Source organism: Leuciscus leuciscus (genome assembly GCF_965113295.1).
Source record: "Leuciscus leuciscus genome assembly, chromosome: 7".
Taxonomy (NCBI): Eukaryota; Metazoa; Chordata; class Actinopteri; order Cypriniformes; family Leuciscidae; genus Leuciscus; species Leuciscus leuciscus.
Genome location: NC_138731.1, coordinates 40,409,336 through 40,414,550, shown reverse-complemented (window position 1 = coordinate 40,414,550; position 5,215 = coordinate 40,409,336). Strand labels below are relative to the sequence as shown.

The window sequence follows — 5,215 nt, the reverse complement described above, 5'->3', positions numbered from 1 at the left end:
CAATTATATCCAGATGAGCAAACAACCAATTAAGCATAAACAGCAGCATGAATTTATTATGAATGCATTACATGCATTACAACAGACATGCCTCCATTTTGTTATTTGCAATACTATAATGTTCATTTGCACTGCTGACTGTTATTATAGTAACAACTGTTTACATATGCATCTTGCACTACTACCTTGACTGGAATATGCTCAATTTGCACTGCCGACTGTTTATTTACAGTACCGACTGTTTACATATACATTTGCAATACCGTACTTTAACTGTAATATGCAATTACTTTCCACTGCACTTTCACTCGGATAGCTTCTGTCCAAACTTTATTTGCACTACTTTAAATCCATTGTTATACTGCTCATTTTAGCCTAACTTATACATATATCTATTTGTAAAATTATGTTTATAGTAATAGCCATCTGTATGCTCACATTCTGTTTATAGTAACAGCCATCTGTATATATATTCATAGTACATATCTATCTGTAAAATTCTGTTTATAGTAATAGCCATCTGTATATTATATTCAGTACATATCTAGCTGTAAATTCTGTTCACAGTAATAGTTATCTGTATATTATATTCATAGGACAAATCTATCTGTAAATTTTTGTTTATAATAGTATTCAACTCTATATTTATTCAGTACATATCCATGTCCTGCACTATGGAACCACTGTATATCCTGCACTTGCTGCTATTGCACTTCTGGTTAGACCTAAATTGCATTTCGTTGCCTTGTACCTGTACTTGTGTAATGACAATAAAGTTGAATCTAATCTAAATCTAATCTAATCTAATAATATGAGGCGAAACAACCCCTTCAGATGAATCATCAGTCCATTAATAACTGGACACACGTCAACAGACTGATTTTAACCAATAAGGCTACTGTATGTGAGAATCATTGGAATAAAACAGATTTAAAGATACTTAACTCTTTAAATAATAATAAACAACTCCAAATATTTTTGCATATGTTGGTGTTTTGATATGATTTTAAAATCTGCTGTAAACAGGGTTAGCCTATTATAGTTTTGCATTTTTTTCATTAGTTTTTATTTTTATTTCGTTTTGACTTTTTGTTTTCAAATTCAGTTTAGTTTTAATTAGTTTTTAAAGTGGGTTTGCTAGTTTAGTTTATTTTTTATTTTTTGAAAATGCTTAGTTTTCGTTTAGTTTTTATTAGTTTTAGTGTTAGTTTTAGTCTTTTTTTTTTTTTTTTGGGGGGGGGGGGGGGGTTATTTGTCAGGGGCAAGATTCAAAAAGACATAATGACATAACATTATTTAATATTTGAATCACAGCTTATATAGTGTTTTGACATCGACAACCACAACCAAAAAGTGAATTTTTCCTCAAACTTGCGACTAGTTAACTTTCTAAAGGCGCAATCGCTTCTCGGGTCGACAATAACACACTGACAGAATTATATTCAGAATTTAAAATATTTTTATACCACTTTTTAATGTGTGATTGTGTAAAGGTGTTCACGAGATAGAGAGACCAACCTTTCGCGAACTTGCTTTCAACGTCGAACGAACACTCGTGTGCACGGAGGGGAGGAGCTGTGTGTTTGTTTGTGTGTGTGTGTGTGTGTGTGTGTGTGTGTGTGTGTGTGCGCGCGTGCGCATGTGAGAGAAGCATGAGTGACAGAGAGAGCAGGGAAAGGAAATGCAGCTGAACGAATACGCTGCGTGTTTTAAATAGCGTTTTTTCCCACCTAGTTTTCGTTTTTTTCGTTCGTTTTCGTTAACGATTATAACCTTGGCTGTAAAAGGTTATTATATGGTACGATAGTTATTTTAGGCTGTTTAAATTGGAAAATAAAGCTGAGATTCTGCGGCACCCCTAGCCAGTTGTCACGGCACCCACTTTGGGAACCACTGCTCTAGACCAGCAAACTGACAAAACTTCTTCTTTATAGAGTTGGTCACGCTTGCTGATGATCAATTAATCAAAGGTATTTGATTATAAGCGTGTGTCTGCTATACCCTCTTTATTCCTCTGAAAGCAGTAGCTTTGTCACACATGGTTCTCTTACGAGAGGTCTCTCGTACTTGCGTAAGATATCTTACGCTAGGGGAAAACCTCTTTTCCTCGAGATATTGAAGCCAAAAATGATCCTTAATTTTGCAATAATGTAAAACGCATTGCAGCAGCATGCAGACATGGGCGAGACAGCTCGCGCGCCCATTGGCGGCTCTGCGGCAACTGCACCAGCCTATCGATAGAGGCTCCTCATGACGTCAGAACCAATGAGGGCGCTTCGCGCCCATTACGTCATGTCCCGCCGAAATCGGGTGGGGCCAGGGCTATAAATACGGCCCAGAGAGGCTGGTTTGGTCAGTTTTTCATCTCTTCAGCGGGCCTTCGCATCGCTGGATCCTGAGAGGAAGCCGCGCCGTCTGAGTCAAGCACCCAGCGGGATTAGTGCATCTGAAGCTGCTGGTCGACATCTCGCCGCCTTCAGTCGCCGTTTCTGCTGACGCTTTCCGGCGTACATATCCTTTTCTCTTCTACTGTGTTTTGTGTATGTGTGTGTGTTCGCCGCCGCGACACACACTCTCATTGCACTAAAAGAGCCGGGCGTCTTTTTCAAGACGCCCCTTTCCCCCCCAACCCGCAAAGCTCGCCGGTGCGCCCGCTTGCCTTGCCTGCTTGGAGGATGATACCTGCTCTCCCTCTGTTCGAGCCGCGCAAACCGCGCCGTTCACAGGGGATGTCAGGAGCGGACGGTCACGGGGCTAGCTTTCTCTCTCCCTCTGTTCGAGCCGCGCAAAATGCGCCGTTCACAGGGGAGGCTGGAAGCGGACGGTCGGGGTTAGTTTTTCTTTACGTACAAGAAAGCTACCCTGCCTCTGCGCCCCATTCACGCGTCAATCACCAGCGAAAGGAGAAAATAGCGTTTTAGTCCCGCCGAGGCTGGACTGACCTGAAACTTCTCACACATTTCTCAGTTCCCTGACTGGAAATATAAATATTGCAGCGCCGGCAAGCAAACGCCGAAGAAAACATGTTGACGCTCTTATATGCTCGTGCATCTGAAAGCCTTTGTGTTCCCCCCGTGGCTCAGTGGCGGAATCTTTGGTTTTTCGCACGAGAGACCGGAGTTCGAATCTCGGTCTAACGGCAGATTAATTATGCCTCCAATGCTTCGCTCTGTCAGTTCCCTGAAAGGCGACTGCAGATGTGCATTTTGCAGCCAACGAGCGCGTTGTACAACCCACTCGCCTGCACCCAAACACCGTTTCTATGGTTCCCGTGCGTCACTGGCGAAAGGAGAAAAGAGTGTTAATGTCCCGCTGCGGCCGGGCCGAATTCTATTTCTCATTCCCCTCTGAAGTTCGGGCGACTGGAAATGTCATACTGCAGTGAGCGAGCCTGTTGTAATGCACGCACGCCTGCAAACAAACGCCAGCATGTTGACGCTCTCTGTTTCTATGGCAACTTCTCGCTCGTTCTGTTCCAGTAAATGCGACTGTTCCAGTGTATTCTGCAGTAAACAAGTCGGCGACACAGCCCGCTTGCCTGCACACAAACGCCGCTTTACGGCTACCCAGATCAATCCCATAGAGTGTATTTTCTGGTGTTCCGGCCACGGCCGATGGTGTTATGAGTGTAGACAAAATGCCCACTGCCTGCCCAGTGCTCATTCCTACACAGAAACACAGGTTTCTCTGATAATATTCGCGCTATATAAAAGCCTCTGTGTCTTCCCCTGTGGCCCAGTGGCAGATTCTCAGGTTTTTACGCGAGAGACCCGTGTTCGATCCCCGGGTCTACCGGCAAAAAAAAAAAAAAAATGTTTTTGCCGTCAATGCTCGCTCTGTCAGTTCCCTGAAAAGGCGACTGCAGATGTGTATTTTTGCAGCCAACGAGCGCGTTGTACAACCCGCTCGCCTGCACCCAAGCACCGTTTCTATGGTTTCCGTGCGTCACTACCTCCATTCTCACACATTTCTCTGGAAAATGTCAATATTGCAGTGGACGAGTCTATTGTAATACACGCACACCTGCAAACAAACGCCAGCGTGTTGACGCTCTCTGTTTCTATGGCAACTTCTCGCTCGTTCAGTTCCAGTAAATGCGACTGTTCCAGTGTATTCTGCAGTAAACAAGTCGGCGACACAGCCCGCTTGCCTGCACACAAACGCCGCTTTACGGCTACCCAGATAAATCCCATAGAGTGTATTTTCTGGTGTTCCAGCCACGGCCGATGGTGTTATGAGTGTAGACAAAATGCCCAGTGCTCATTCCTACACAGAAACACAGCCCGTCACACAGGGCTCGCGCACATGAAATCGACCCAGATCGATTGCGCATTAAATGTGGTAAATGTGCCCACTGCCCAGTGCCCACAAACACTACGTTCTGCATGTCTCAAGGTTTCTGTAAAACGAAACCAACATGCATTCGCTCTGCTCAGGCAGACAATGCTCTCAGTGTTGTAAATGTGCCCGCTATCCCACGCCCACATTCACACATAGACATGACAGGTCTTACGGGACTCGCCCAGCCCTCCCCCTCTCGATTGACCACCGCAGAGGAGTCGAGCGCGGGCAATCTGCCCGCTGTTATCAGCGCGCCCCCTACCTCAAATGTCATAAGCGCGACGCTTATGTTGCAGCACACTGAAGCCCCTCTGTCGCTGAGCTTCGCATTCAACCCCTAGCCATTCGTGCAAACGCATGGGCAAGGCTACCCGGGGTTTCGAAGTGGGTGCTAGACATTATAGAAAGAGGCTATTCGCTACAGTTCGGTCGACGCCCGCAACGCAAAGCGGCGCGAATCGATACTACGGTGAAAAAGGAAGTAGCACACCTACTTCGGGCCAAAATAGCGAAGTTAGGCTATGTTCACACTTAGCGTCTTTTTTCAAACTGCCAGCGTCTGTTCTACATTATAACCCTATGGAGTAAACCGTTTTTTCAAAAAAGTCCTGAGCGCTTTTTTAGACGCCACCGCCGGCGTCTTTTTCTGCAGCTCAGAGCGTCTTTTTAAGTTGAAAAAAGTTCAACTTTTCTGAAAAGAACGCCCTACGTCAAGCGCCTTTTTGACAGCTGACCAATGACAAGCGAGTAGCGAGACCTGTCGTTTCCATAACAACAAGAACAACTGTCTGTCGTGCACCCACAAACGTCTTTGTGAACCGACATTCTCCTCCCCGGTAACTTCAAAAGCCAACGCAATAGCCAACTTTCTCTT

The 5,215-nt window shown here is 44.9% G+C and overlaps 1 long non-coding RNA gene across 1 annotated transcript; it reads right to left on the bottom strand.

Annotated features, from left to right (window-relative positions):
• Positions 1-1,196: 1,196 nt before the first annotated feature.
• Positions 1,197-1,908, bottom strand: LOC309502178. The gene is made up of 2 exons (XR_014207180.1): positions 1,548-1,908; positions 1,197-1,370 (listed from the first exon to the last, which is right to left on the bottom strand). It is a non-coding gene; the product is annotated as an uncharacterized lncRNA (long non-coding RNA).
• Between the last annotated feature and the right edge of the window lie 3,307 nt (positions 1,909-5,215).